Here is a 16,259-nt window from a genome sequence, read left to right on the forward strand (position 1 = left end):
TGTGTGTGTGTGTGTGTGTGTGTGTGTGTGTGTGTGTGTGTGTGTGTTTTGTGGGCATCATAGCTAATGAGAACTATTAACTGATTTTCTCCCTTGGCAGCTTGCACAGTACCTTCTAGTGCCATAAGAGCTAGTCTTTAGGGAGGAGGTTTTTGCGTAGCATTCAGCTCTAAACTTCCAAACTCAGTGTTCAAATTGTGTGCACAATCAAGATTTAATTTCAGTTTCTGGGGGACATCCAAGTACAGCATCAATAGCTCATATTATTTTATGAATCTTTCAAACTCTCCTGACCAAAGTCTCAAAAGAGCATTAAATATTATATTCTCATATTTAAATTTCATATAATTATTTTAAGAAAACAAACAACAAACAAAAACCAAACTAACTCAGGGTATTTGAAGCTTGGCCTCACTTCTGTGGTTATCAGGCTGGTTTTATTCTTTCTGGTGTATAAGCAGAGCTGGAATCCAGAAAGATGGAAAGAACATTACAGAAATGAATGACCCATTATACCCCAGGTTACAAAGAAAATTATGAAATGCTTCAAAACTCTGTGAGTCATTTTGAACCCAGGCCTGGGCTAATCTCTTTTTCCTTCCAAGTTAGTGTATATGTGGCTGAAACAAGCATAAAGACCTATCATTGTAAGTACTTACCTTCCAATCCACGAACACAAAGTATGTAGATTTCTCTTATTTCTTTCAGCAGTTCTGCTTCCTCAAGATCCAGCCATACCACTCCTAGGCATATATCCAAAAGATGCTCAAGTACACAAGGACATTTGCTCATCCATGTTTGTAGCAGCTTTATTTGTAATAGCCAGAAGCGGGAAACAAACCAGAGACCCCTCAACTGAAGAATGGATAGAGAAATTGTGGTACATCTACACAATGGAATATTACTCAGCAATGAAATACAAGGAAATCATGAAATGTTGGGAACTGGAAAGGATCATCCTGAGTGAGCTGTCCCATAAAAAGAAAGACACACACGGTATATACTCACTCATATAGACATATAACATAGGATAAACCTACTAAAACCTGTACATCTAAAGAAACTAATCAAGAGAGAGGACCCTGACTAAAATGCTCAATCCCCATCCTGAAAGACAAAGAGGATGGACATCAGAAGAAGAATGAAACAGGAAACAACCTAGGAACCTGCCACATAGGGCCTCTGAAAGGCTCTACCATGCAGATTATCAAAGCAGACGCTGAGATTTATGGCCAACTGTTGGGCAACATGCAGGGAATCTTATGTAAGAAGTGGGAAATAGTAAGATCTGGAGAGGACAGGAACCCCAGAAGGAGAGCAACAGAACCAGAAATTTGAACACAGGGGTTTCCCAGAGACTCATACTCCAACCAAGTACCAGGCATGGAGATAACCTAGAACCCTTCCACAGATGTAGTCCATGGCAGCTTAGTGTCCAAGTGGGTTCCATAGTAATGGGAAGAGGGAATACCTCTGATATAATCTGATTGGGCTGTTCTTTGATCACCTCCCCATGAGTGGGGAGCAACCTTACCAGGCCACAGAAGATGACAATGCAGCCACTCCTGATGAGATCTGGTAGACTAAGATCAGAAGGAAGGAGAAGAGGACCTTCCCTATCAGTGGACTTGGGGAGGGGCATGCGTGAAGAAGGGGGAGGGAGGGTGGGATTGGGAGGGGAGGAGGGAGGGCTTATGGGGGGATACAAAGTGAATAAAGTGTAATTAATAAAATAAAATTTAAAAAATAGAATTCTCAAATATCAAATTCTACATGTTTTTTTTGTTGTTGTTGTAGTTGTTAGATACCTGTCTAGCCTTTGAATGCTACATCACAGATTTTCAGAGTTTTGAATTGAAATGTCATTGGAGAAAAATGATGTGTGTGTTCTTCACCTTTGATCCTTCTGCCTTAATATCAATTTTTTGAAAAGATTTATTTTATGTAAATATTGTATGTATGTATTTATGTGTAACACATGCATTCCTGGTTCTTTTTTAAAATTTATTTATTTTTCTATTAATTATACTTTGTTCACTTTGTATCCCAGCTGTAGCCACTTCCCTCGGCCCCTACAAAACTCACCTTCCCTCCATGATCTTCTTCCATGTCCTGCCCCAAGTCCACTGATAGGGGAGGTCTTCTCCTTCCTTCTGACCCTAGCCTATCAGGTCTTATCAGGACTGGCTGCATTGTCTTCCTCTTTGGCCTGGTAAGGCTGCTCCCTTACCAGGAGAGGTGATCAAAGAGACAGCCACTGAGTTCATGTCAGAAACAACCCCTGTTCCCCTTACTAGGAACCCACTTGGACACTAAGCTGTCATCTATGCAGGAGTTCTAGGTTATCTCCATGCATTGTCCTTGGTTGGAGTATCAGCCTCAGAAAACACCGCTTGGTCTAGATTTTGTGGTTCTGTTGCTCTCCTTGTGGAACTCCTATCCCCTCCAGGTCTTTCTATCTCCCCCTTCTTTCATAAGATTCCCTACACTCTGCCAAAAGTTTGGCTATGGGACTAAGCATCTGCTTTGATACCTTGCTTGGTAGAATCTTTCAAAGGCCCTCTGTGGTAGGCTCCTGTTCTGTTCCCTGTTTTTTCCCTCTTCTGATGTCCATCCCACTTGTCTTTCCAAGTGAGGATTAATCATCTTACCCAGGGTCCTTGGAATCATTGGTACAGGAAACAACTTTCTGAACAGAACACCAAAAGCACAGCCTCTAAGATCAATAATCAATAAATGGAACCTCATGAAACTGAAAAGTTTCTGTAAAGCAAAGGACACTGTCATCAAAACAAAACAACATTGGGATTGGATTGGGAAAGGATCTTCACCAACCCTATATCTGACAGAAGGCTAATATCCAAAATATATAAAGAACATAAGTCAAACATCAACAAACCAAGTAATCCAATTAAAAACCGGTGTACAGAGCTAAAAATAATTCTCAATAAAGGAATATTAATGGCAGAGAAACACTTAGAGAAATGCTCAACCTCTTTAGTCATCAGAGAGATGCAAATCAAAACAACCCTAAGGTTTCACCTTACACCCATCAGAATGGCCAAGATCAAAAACTCAAGTGACAACACATGCTGGAGAGGATGTGGAGAAAGGTGAACCTCTTCCATTTCTGGTGGGAATGTAAACTTGTATAACCACTTTGGAAATCAATCTGGCACTTTCTCAGACATTTAGGAATAGTGCTTCCTCAACATCCAGCTATACCACTCCTAGGCATATATCCAAGGCATGTATGCTCAAGTATACAAGGACATTTGCTCAACCATGTTCACAGCAGCATAATTCATAATAGCCAGAAGCTGGAAACAACCCAGATGTCCCTCAGTGGAGGACTGGATACAGAAATTGTGGTACATTTACACAATGGAATATTACTCAGCAATGAAAAATAAGGAAATCATGAAATTTGCAGGCAAATGGTGGGAACTAGAAAAGATCATCCTGAGTGAGGTATCTCAGAAGCAGAAAGACACACATGGTATATACTCACTTGTAAGTAGATATTAGACATATAATACAAGATAAACCTACTAAAATCTGTACACCTCAAGAAACTAAGCAAGAAGCCTGCCTGGTTCTTAAAGTGGTTGGAAGTGGGGTTCAGACCCCTGGAAATGGGGATACAGATGGTTATATGCCACCACTTGGATTCCGAGAACTCAATGTTGATTCTCTTCCAGAGCAGAGGTTCCTCTTGATCTCTCTGCTAGCTCTCTATCACCTTTGCTACTTAATGTTACTTGTTTGTCAGAAACAGGAATTGGTTTCAATGTCATGTGGAGTTGTATATATACAAAATTAGGTATGTAATAAATAGGGGTCTAGGTGAAAAGAAAAAAAAAACATATAACAATCCAGGTCCTCATATACTATTACATAGTTACTGTCATGGTCTTCTAATCGTCAATCATCTCTGCAGATAAATAAGCCTGTGATATACTCTCTAAGACAATAAAAGAAGAGCAATAGGACACAAAGTAAGATATCTGATCTCTGTCACTGTCAAATTTGCCTTAACTGCTATTTTTGTTGTTTTATTTTAAAGATTACATGAGTCAATCTTCAGAAATAGCATTAAGAAAGGTTTGAATTAATGTTGGGCAAGTAATAAATTGTATTTTACAGATGGCCATGCCCATCAAATATTAGTCTTCAACCTCACTGTTAGATTCTATTTGAACCAGAATGACTAGGAATAGTCTTTGAGACTAAGCTATTTAATGCTTCTGAGTGCTGTCTTTTACCTAAATATGATTTTGACAGAATCAAGGTAAGATCACCCTTAGCTTTCTGTGAAGGGGTCAAAGGACGGAAACACAACATCATCTCAGTATAGATACAGCCCAATATGTTTCAGCATTTGCAAATTCTTGATAAGGCCGATGTAAAGGGAAGCTTCTTCCATGTGTTCATGAGCCTTTATGAACATCACAAGAGTACCATCATTATTTTTGGGAGAGACAGGAAGTATCTAATATCGGGACAAGGAAAGAAAGCCTCCTGTTCATACTTTGCTACTACAAAATACAAGCACTCACAGTGAAGAGGAGGAAACAAACACTAATCAAATCATAAAGCGAGAAGTCAAATTGTCCTTATTTACATGTAGCATGAGCATGTGGAAAATCATAAAGAACTGACCAAAAATTGACAAAAATGAGTAAACTTTTAAAGTGATCATGATACAAAATCAATATATAATAATCAATTGAATTCCTTTGCATTCATATCAGTGTCTGTGAAATAAAACTTGGGAAAATAGTTCCATTAAAGGTTACATCAGGAATAAAATAATGAAATACTACTCAGCTATTAAAAACAAGGAATCATGAAATTTGCAGGCAAATGGTGGTAATGATCATCTTGAGTGAGGTAACCAGGAAGCAGAAAGACACACACGGTTTATACTAACTCATAAGTGGATATTAACCACATAATAAAGGATAAACATACTAAAATCTACACTCTTTTTTATTTCTTTTTTATTATTAATTACACTTTATTCATTTTGTATCCCCCCATAAGCCCCACCCTCCTCCCCTCCTTATCCCACCCTCCCTCCCCTTTCTGCATGCATGCCCCTCCCCAAGTCCACTGATAGGGGAGGTTCTCCTCTCTTTCTGATCTTAGTCTATCAGTTCTCATCAAAAGTGGCTGCATTGTCCTCTTCTGTGGCTTAGTAAGGCTGCTCCCCCCTCAGGGGGAGGTGATCAAAGAGCAGACCAATCAGATTATGTCAGAGGCAGTCCCTCTTCCCATTACTAGGTAACCCACTTGGACACTGAACTGCTATGGGCTACCTCTCTGCAGGGGTTCTAGGTTATCTCCATGAATAATCCTTGGTTGGAGTATGAGTCTCTGGGAAGTTCCCTGTGTTCATATTTTCTTGTTCTGTTGCTCTCCTTGTGGAGTTCCTGTCCTCTCCAGCTCTTACTATTTCCCACTTCTTACATAAAATTCTATTCACTCTGCCCTACAGTTGGCCATCAGGCTCAGCATCTGCTTTGATAGTCTGCAGGGCAGAGGCTTTCAGAGGCCCTCTGTGGCAGGTTCCTAGTTTGTTTCCTGTTTTCTTCTTCTTCTGATGTCCAACCTCTTTGCCTTTCGGGATGGGGATTGAACATTTTAGCCAGAGTCCTCCCTCTTGATTAGTTTCTTTAGGTGTACAGATTTTAGTAGGTTTATCCTATATTATATGTCTATATGAGTGAGTATATACCGTGTATGTCTTTCTTTTTATGGGACAGCTCACTCAGGATGATCTTTTCCAGTTCCCAACATTTCATGATTTCCTTGTATTTCATTGCTGAGTAATATTCAATTGTGTAGATGTACCACAATTTCTCTATCCATTCTTCAGTTGAGGGGCCTTTGGTTTGTTTCCCGCTTCTGGCTATTACAAATAAAGCTGCTACAAACATGGATGAGCAAATGTCCTTACTGTGTACCTGAGCCTCTTTTGGATATATGCCTAAGAGTGGTATGGCTGGATCTTGAGAAAGCACTATTCCTAGTCATCTGAGAATGCGCCAGATTGCTTTCCAGAGTGGTTGTACAAGTTTACATTCCCACCAGCAGTGGAGGAGGGTTTCCCTTTCTCCGCAACTTCTCCAGCATGTGTTGTCCCTTGAGTTTTTCATCTTGGCCATTCTGATGGGTGTAAGGTGAAATCTCAGGGTTGTTTTAATTTGCATTTCCCTAATGGCTAATGAGGTTGAGCATTTCTTTAAGTGCTTCTCTGCCATTCGATATTCCTCTACAGAGAATTCTCTCTTTAGCTCTGTTCCCCATTTTTTAAGTGGATTACTTGGTTTATTGCTTTTCAGCTTGTTTAGTTCTTTATATATATTGGATATGAGTCCTCTGTCAGATAAAGGGTTGGTGATGATTCTTTCCCAATCTGTAGGCAGTCGCTTTGTTTTGATGACAGTGTCCTTTGCTTTACAGAAGCTTTTCAATTTCATGAGGTCCCATTTATTGATTGTTGCTCTCAGAGCCTGTGTTGTTGATGTTCTGTTCAGGAAGTTTTCTCCTGTACCAATGAGTTCTAGGGTATTCTCCAGTTTATTTTTTAGCCAATTTCTGGTTTTATGTTGACATCTTTGATCCACTTGGACTTTAGTTTTGTGTAGGGTGATAAGTATGGATCTATTTTCATTTTTCTACATGTAGACATCCAGTTGGACCAGCACCATTTGTTGAAGATGCTATCTTTTTTCCATTGTATGGTTTTGGTATCTTTGTCAAAAATCAGGTGTCCATAAGTGTGTGTGTTTATTTCTGGGTCTTCTATTCGGTTCCATTGATCTACCATTCTGTTTCTATGCGAGTACCATGCAGTTTTTATAACTGTTGCTCTATAGTACAGCTTGAGATCATGGATGGAGATACCTCCAGAAGATCTTTTATTGTAGAGGATTGTTTTAGCAATTCTGGTTTTCTTGTTGATCCATATGAAGTTGAGAATTTTTCTTTCCAGGTCTGTAAAGAATTGTGTTGGCAATTTGATGGGAATTGCATTAAATCTGTAGATTGCTTTTGGTAAGATGGCCATTTTTACTATGTTAATCCTGCCAAGCCATGAGCATGGAAGATCTTTCCATCTTCTCATATCTTCTTCTAATTTTTTCTTCAGAGACTTGAAATTTTTTTCATACAAGTCTTTGACTTCCTTGGTTAGGGTTACACCAAGGTACTTTATGTCATTTGTGGCTATTGTGAATAGTGTTGTTTCTCTAATTTCTTTCTCAGCCCTTTTGTCTTTTGTATACAGGAGTGCTACTGATGTTTTTGAGTTAATTTTGCATCCTGCCACTTTGCTGAAGGTGTTTATCAGCTGTAGGAGTTCCTGGTAGAGTTTTTGGGGTCACTCATGTATGCTATCATATCATCTGCAAATAGTGATAATTTGACTTCTTCCTTTCCCATCTGTATCCCCTTGATCTCCTTCAACTGTCTTATTGCTCTAGCAAGGACTTCCATAACTATGTTAAAGAGATATGGAGAGAGTGGGCAGCCTTGTCTTGTCCCTGATTTCAGTGGGATTGTTTTAAGTTTCTCTCCATTCAGTTTGATGTTGGCTATAGGCTTGCTGTATATCACGTTTACTATGTTTAGTTATGTGCCTGGTATCCCTGATCTCTCCAATACTTTAAACATGAATGGCTGTTGGATTTTGTCAAATGGTTTTTCAGTATCTAGGGAGATTATCATGTTTTTCTTTTTCTTTCAGTTTGTTAATATGGTGGATCACTAAAATCTACACTCTTAAAGAGGCTAAAAAACAAAGAATACCCTAGGGAAGATACTCAATCCTCATTTAGAAGGGCAAAAGCAATAGACAGCAGAAGAGGGAGAAAACAGGGAACAGGATGGGAGCCTACCATAGATGGTCTCTGAAAGACTCTACTGATCGAGGTATAGAAGCAGCAGATGAGACTCATAGTCAAACTTTGGATAGAGTGCAGGGAATATTATGAAAGAAGGGGGAGATAGAAAGACCTGGACGGGACAGGAGTTCCATAGGAGAAAAACAGAACCATAAAAACTGAGCCCTGGAGCTCCTGAAGAGAAAGATACCCAAACCAAAGATGATGCATGGAGAAGACCTAAAACCCCTGCTCAGATGTAGCCCATAGACTCAGTCTCCAAGTGGGGTCCCTAGTAAGGGGAGCAGAGACTTTCTCTGGTATGAACTCAGTGGCTGGCTCCTTGATCATCTTTCCCTAGGGGGTGCAGGCTTGCCAGGCCACAGAGGAAAACAATGCAACCAGTCCTGGTGAGACTTGATATAGGCTAGTGTCAGAGGGAGGGGGAGGAGGACCTCCCTTATCAGTGGACTAGGGGGGAAGCATAAGGGGAGAAGAGAGAAAGAGGATGGGATTGTCAGGAGACCAGGGAGGGGGCCACAGCAGGGACACAAATTGAATAAATTGTAATAAATGATAACAAGAATATTGAATAAAGAATAAATTTAATGGAAATAAATATAAATTAAAACTCACATTTAAAAATTATTAAGTTTATTTTATTTTATTTTGTGTATATGGTTTTTTTGCCAACATTTTCATATATTAACCACGTGTTGCATCCTGCCTGTGGAGTCCAGTTGCTCTGAAAGTAGAATTATGTACGATTGTGAGGTGTCATGTAGGTGTTTGGGAATGATCCCAGGTCCTCTGCAGGAGTAACAGGTGAATATGACTAGGGAGACACTTCTCCAACACCAAATTAAAATTAACCCTGATGAGAATGAAGACACATGGCACTGAAAGGAGAATAAATATTATTTAAATGTTTACTACCACAGCAGTACATGCAGATCCAACATTAAGTCTATGAAAAATCTAATATCCTCACACACACAAAAATCAGAGGCTGGTGAAATGGACTGGGGTTTCATTTGTTCAACCATGTTTGTAGCAGCTTTACTTGTAATAGCCAGAAGCTGGAAACAACCCAGATACCCCTCAACTGAAGAATGGATACAGAAATTGTGGTATATGGAATATTACTCAGCAATTAAAAACAAGGAAATCATGAAATTTGCAGGTAAATTGTGGGAACTGGAAAGGATCATCCTGAGTAAACTATCCCAGAAACAAAAAGACACACATGGTATATATTCACTCATATAGACATATAATATAGAATAAACCTACTAAAATCTGTACATCTAAAGAAACTAATCAAGAGGGTGGACTCTGACTAAAATGCTCAATTCCCATCCTAAAAGGAAAAGAGGATGGACATCAGAAGAAGGAGAAAAGAGGGAACAAGTCAGGAGCCTGACACAGAGGACTTCTAAAATGCTCTGCCCTGCAGACTATCAAAGCAGATGCTGAGACTTATGGCCAAATGTTGGGCAGAGTGCATGGAATCTTATGAAAGAAGTGGGAAATAGTAAGAGCTGGAGAGGACAGGAACTTCACAAGGAGAGCAACAGAACAAGAAAATTTGAACACAAGGGTCTTCCCAGAGACTCATACTCCAACCAAGTTCCATGCATGGAGATAACCTAGAACCCCTTCACAGATGTAGCCCATGGAAGTTCAGTGTCCAAGTGGGTTCCACAGTAATGGGAACAGACACTGCTCTGACATAATCTGATTGGTCTGCTCTTTGATCACCTTCCCCTGAGGGGGGAGCAGTCTTACCAGACCACAGAAGATGACAATGCATCCACTCCTGATGAGAACTGATAGACTAAGATCAGAAGAAAGGAGAGGGGGACCTCCCCTATCAGTGGACTTGGGGAGGGGCATGCCTGAAGAAGGGGGACAGAAGGTGGGATTAGCAGGGGAGGAGGGAGGAGTTTTTTTGGGAGATACAAAGTGAAAAAAGCATAACTAATAAAAATTGTTGCATTAAAAAAAAAAGAATGCTGTTATTCTTGCAAATGATTCATTACCAAGCACCCACGTCAGACAGCTCATGAACCGTGTAACTTTATTTCCAGAGAATCTCAGACTCTCTTCTGGCACTCACAGCCAGTGTACACATATGCATATACTCACAGGTATTTACACAGGAATAAAAATTAAAAAAACAAAAAGATAGACAAAAAATTCTAAAATTTGTATGGGAACACAAAGTATCCCAATAACTAAACAAGTTGGAGAAAAAAAAATAAAGTTGGTAGTATCACATACTTTAGTTTCAAATTATATTACAAAGCTGTAGTGCTCAAAGCAATTTGGTTCTCGCATCAAAATAAACACATAGATCAGAATACAGAGCCAGAAGTAATACGCTAGAGAGTCTACTATGAACTAATTTTATTGTGTTACTGAGAAGGTCTGATGGGACCAGGATAATTTTTCAATAAATATGGCAAGAACACTAATTAGCAACCCCATTCCAAAGAATGGAATACACCTTTTCTTGATACCGCACAGAGAAATAACTTTAATATAAAGACTAACGTAAGATCTGAAGACATAAAACTTTTGAAGAAGATCTAAGGAAGAAATTTTCTGAATGTTAGGCTTCGTAACAACTGTTTTAGAAATCACATCCAGAGCGTAGGTAAAAGCAAGAAAACAGGAACCAAAAAGTGTAGGCAACGCGTAGAAAACAATGAGAAAAAAATAAAGTGGCTTTCCGCAGAGGTTGAAGATATATGAGCAAGCAAACCACACAGCCAATAGGATCAGGGGGAACATACACAACTCTAGATGGAAAATATAAAGAACGTGGCTTAAAACTGCAAGGAAAACTGAGTGGGATCTTTCCAAAGGCAGGAGTATGACGCACAGGTATATGGAAAGGCCTGGCATCAGTGGTCCTTGGGAAGGCGTAAACAAACTACCAGTGGTCTGATATTTCACACTGGTTAGCATAGCAAGTTTCAAAGACAGGACAGAGATTGTGGCTCTGGCATACACCTGTAATACCAGCACTAGAAAGGCCAAGGCTAGGCTGAGATATACAATAAAACTCTGGGAGTTGGGGGACAAGGTGTGGTGGGGATGGGAAGAAAATATTGCTGGTGAGAGCAAAAACCTGTGGAGAAGTTCTTCAATAAGTTACTGGCACAACCGCCACATGATTCTTCAATCTCTGTTGAATAAGGTCGTATCCCCACACATAAATGTCCACCTAAGGCATAGTGGTATTGTATAATCTACCCTCCATTCCTCCATTGCCAGTGGCATTGCTCACAGAAGCTGCAATACAGAAACACCCTGGGAATAAATCAAGGGAGGGGCAGATATATGGTGGGCTATGTACCTGGCGGAATATTATGCAATTTCCAGAAAGGGGATACTGCCATTTGCAGTAACATGAGTCATCCTGGAGCACATTACGCCAAGTGAAATAAGCCATGTTACATCTTGCACACATGGTAAGAAGATTTCACTCTCGTTTATGAGCTGATAAGAAGACTGGGGTTATCGGAGTGAGAGGAGGACACCTGTTGTTTGGTCTTCTCAGCAAGAAGGGTGGACAACCTTTTTGCTCTCCCTAAAGAATCCTGGGATGTGAACACCTTTTATTGCCTTTGAAAAAAATCTTCTAAGAATAAACATGATGCTCAAGTTGAAATGAATTCACAAGATACTGCTTGTTTTTATGTTCTCTTTGTTATTGTGTCATACGTCTTCCTGGATTCAGAGCCATGGCACTTTCTGGAACGATCTGCTTTTAGGGGGACTTATTAGCATGTTGCACAGTAACACTTCCTGTATTTTCCACATTAACCTCATTTGCTGTAATGGATTTGTGCTATATTAAATTGTAAAATGGCACTTTCCATAGTAAGAGATTAGTTAATTTGCCATTTTACTGAAGTGTTTAATTGGGAAGGTTTTGCCATTGAATTAGCATTATGATGATATGACTAAAAACAGGATGGACTCATGATAATGGTATTGTGAAGCTTGTTTTATTGTTGTTGTTGTTTTGTTTTTTTAAAACTGTTTACAAACCAACATGGAGTTTACTACTCACATCTGAGGATTCTTGGGTCATCCTAAATAAAATGTTGCTGTTTCAGTTTGTTCATTTTTTTTGTTTTGTTTTGTTTTCAATTTGGGTTCAGTGACTTCTTCAAACAGTTTTTACATTTTTTTATTAATTACATTTATTCATTTTGTATCCCAGCTGTAGGCCCCTCCCTTGTCCCTTCCCAATCCTGCCCTTCCTCCCTCTGCTCCTCCAGGTGTCCACTGATAGGGGAGGTCCTCCTCCCCTTCCATCTCACCTTAGCTTATCAGGTCTCATTAGGAATGGCTACATTCTCTTTCTCTGGGGCCTGGTAAGGGTTCCCCCACCACTGGCGGCCTGGTAAGCCAACCCCCCCATCAGGTGGAGGTGATCAAAGAGCCAGCCACTGAGTTCATGTCAGAGATAGCCCTTAGTAGGGACCCTTTTGGACACTGAGCTGCCATGGATTGCATCTGTGCAGAGGTTCTAGGTTATCTCCATGCATAGTCCTTGGTTGGAGTATCAGTCTCGGAAAACACCCCTGGGCTCAGATTTGTTGTTTCTGTTGCTCTTGTTGTGGAATTCTTGTCCCCTCCAGGTCTTTTAGCTCTCCCCTTTTTTTCATAAGATTCCCTGCACTCTGCCCAAAATTTGGCTATGAGTCTCAGTATCTGCTTTGGTACCCTACTGGGTAGAGTCTTTCAGAGGCCTTCTGTGGTAGGTTCTTGTCCTATTTCCTGTTTTCTTCCTCTGCTGATGTCCATTCCCTTTGTCTTTCTGAATGAGAATTGATCATCTTACCCAGGATCCCCCTTCTCATAGCCAGAATCTGGAAACAACCCAGATGTCCATCAATGGAGGAATGGATGCAGAAATTGTGGTACATTTACACAATGAAATACTACTCAGCAATTAAAAACAAGCAAATCATGAACTTTGTAGGCAAATGGTGGGAACTAGAAAAGATCATCCTGAGTGAGGTATCCCAGAAGCAGAAAGACACACATGGTATACACTCACTTGTAAGTGGATATTAGATGTATAATAGAGGATAAATATTCTAAAACCTGTACACCTTCAAACAGTTTTTATGTTGCCATTTGGTTTGGAAGTTTGAGGCTTTTAATTTCTTATCATTTTTTGGAGATATGAGATATTTTTCTTGTTTTTTCTAGTTAAGGAAACATTTAAAACCAAATTCTTAAACAGCTAGTATAATTTTAAATTCTTATTTAATTTTATTCATGTGTATGTCTGAATGCCAGCTTGTACATTTGTGAATTGTGTGCATGCAGTGCTTCTGGATGCACTATATATTAATATACTATATTTATTATAAATTATATCAATTACATTATATATTAATTCTATTAATACACATATCAGTATATTATATTAATATATACATTAATAGATTAATATACACACTAATGCAATGATGTAGTTAACATATAATATACTTACGCTTTTATTAGTATATACTATTACTTGTGTACAAATACAAGTTATGTACAATCAATACACAGCATACTATATATGTTTATGCGTACTGCTATTTCTGTACAAAAATAAAGGATATATAACTCCTATCCAAGGAACTGTTTTTTATTTAAAGAAAGGAGTGAATTTCCAAAAGACACATATAGGGAAAACAATACTGAAAAGCCAAATGTAGACAGAAGGAATTACAGTTTTACCAGCACCAGGCTCAGCACCTGAAGCAGTTGTAATAAATTCTCAGGGACATGCCCATGCCTGGGATGATCATGTTGTTATTGCCATCCATTACACAAGCAGTGCCTTGGCTTTTCACATATTGAAAAGCACCTTCTCTATATTACTACTTTTCCGTAAATCTCTCCAAGTCCCAGGAGCGCGTTCCTTCTGGGATCAGCGTAGTTTCATAACAGGGCAATGTGAGGAGGGGTTATTAAACACCTACAAAGGAGAAACAGCACTTTAGAAAAAACATTTGAATATATGCTAATAAAAGTGGCCTTTTGTTCATCTAGAATGACCTGTTTATTTATGTGAGAGAGGAAAGAAAATGAGGGATTTCTAATCTGGGTCAGAAATGAGATGGTGGTTGAGGAAAATGATGGCTGTGACTGTCCTATTATCTGCTTGTGGAAAATGACCTTTGAGTTATCGACCTGGGCCTCCAGCTGACAATGATTATCATTATGTCCTCCTGGATCTTAGAAAAGTTATAAATTCCCTGCAGATGGTTATTGTTGCTTTCTGTATTATGTGAGCCAGAATCGTCTGTTTTCTTAATGACCCAATGCCAAGCTGAGGTGAATTGCTTTTTTCAGTGCAATCTCAGGTTTCGTAGATGATTGTATTATGAATCTCAATGAATTTTACAACCATCTAATCCTAGCTTATTGCCACGGACACTGCAATAGGATTTTTACCAGTTTACAGTCTGCATGAATTATCACAGCTTATCACAATGTATGTCTTTCATTTCTGACAAAGACCCAAGGAAAACTACAAGGAAAGAATTATGTTTGTTCCTGGTTTCAGAGGCTTCATTCTCCATGAGGCGACACCCAGAGGGGAACATTAGTAGCCTTTCCTGTGCCTCTCAACCCAGTCTAAGGAGCAAATTATATGAGTCAACTTTATACAAGGAATGATTTGTTTTAATAAATGATCTTACACTTCAGTCCATGCTGTTAATATAAAGCTTCATTGCAGTTAAAATACTGGTTTATCCCATCGTTTACTTTCTTATTAATTAATTTAACAATATTTGCGTTTACTGATTTAAGTTCTGTGTGTTTGTGGGCACATATGAATGTGAGTGAAGGTGCCCATACAGACCACACACATCAGAGACCCTGGAACTGCAGTTTAAGCTGTGGTGGGAACTGAGCTCAGGTCCTCTGGAAGACCAGCAAGAGTTTAACCACTAAGGCATATCTCTAGCCCCATTTTTTTCTTTTTCACATCTCAATGATCAAAAAACCTTCAATGAACATGGAATGAAACATATAGTCTTCACAATGTAAGAAGCTAAACAAAGGCAGGAGAGGTGGCTCAGAGGTTAAGAACACTGGCTGTTCTTCCAAAGGTCCTGAGTTCAATTCCCAGTAACAATATCGGCAGAACACTGTATAGATAATAAGTGTCTTTAAAAATAGCAAAACCCCAATTAAGAGAGAGAGAGAAAGAGAGAGAGAGAGAGAGAGAGAGAGAGAGAGAACCAGATTGATTTCCAAAGTGGTTGTACAAGTTTACATTCCCATCAACAATTGATTGAGGAGGGTTCCCCTTTCTCCATATCCACTCCAGCATGTGTTGTCACTTGGATTTCTGATCTTTGCCATTCTGATGGGTGTAAGGTAAAATCTGAGGGTCATTTTGATTTGCATTTCCCTGATGACTAAAGATTTTGAATATCCAGCTATAGCACTCCTAGGTATATATCCAAAAGATGTTCAACTATACAACAAGGACATTTGCTCAACCATATTCATAGCAGCTCTATTTGTAATAGCCAGAATCTGGAAACAACCCAGATGTCCTTCAAAGGAGGAATGGATACAGAAATTGTGGTACATTTACACAATGAAATGCTACTCAGCAATTAAAAACAAGGAAATCATGAAATTTGCAGGTAAATGGTGGGAACTAGAAAAGGTCATCCTGAGTAAGGTGACCCAGAAGCAAAAAGAGACACATGGTATATACTCAAGTATAAGCAGATATTAGTCATATATTATAGGATAACCATACTAAAATCTGTACACCTAAAGAAGCTAAGCAAGAAGGAGGACCCTCGGTAAGATGCTCAGTCCTCATTCAGAAAGGCAAACTGTATAGACATTGGAAGAAGGAGAAAACAGGAGCCTTCCACAGAGGGCCTCTGAAGGAATCTACCTAGCAGGGTATCAAAGCAGACGCAGAGACTCACAGCCAAACTTTGGGCAGAGTGCAGGGAATCCTATAAATGAAGGGGGAGATAGAAAGATCTGGAGGGGACAGGAGATCCACAAGGAAAGCAACAGAACCAAAATATCTGGGCTCAGGGGTATTTTCTGAGACTGATACTCCAACCAAGAACCATGCATGGAGACAACCTAGAACTCCTGCACAGATGTAGTCCATGGCATCTCAGTGTCCAAGAGGGTTCCCTAGTAATGGGAACAGGGACTGTCTCTGACATGAACTCAGTGATTAGCTCTTTGATCACCCTTGACTCTCACCCCTAGAGGGGAAGGGGCAGCCTTACCAGGCCACACAGGAAGGTAATGCAGACAATCTTAATGAGACCTGATAGGTTAGGGTCAGATGGAAGGGAG

The sequence above is a fragment of the Psammomys obesus genome, unplaced genomic scaffold (genome assembly GCF_907164565.1).
Source record: "Psammomys obesus unplaced genomic scaffold, mPsaObe1.curated_primary_1811, whole genome shotgun sequence".
Classification (NCBI taxonomy): Eukaryota; Metazoa; Chordata; class Mammalia; order Rodentia; family Muridae; genus Psammomys; species Psammomys obesus.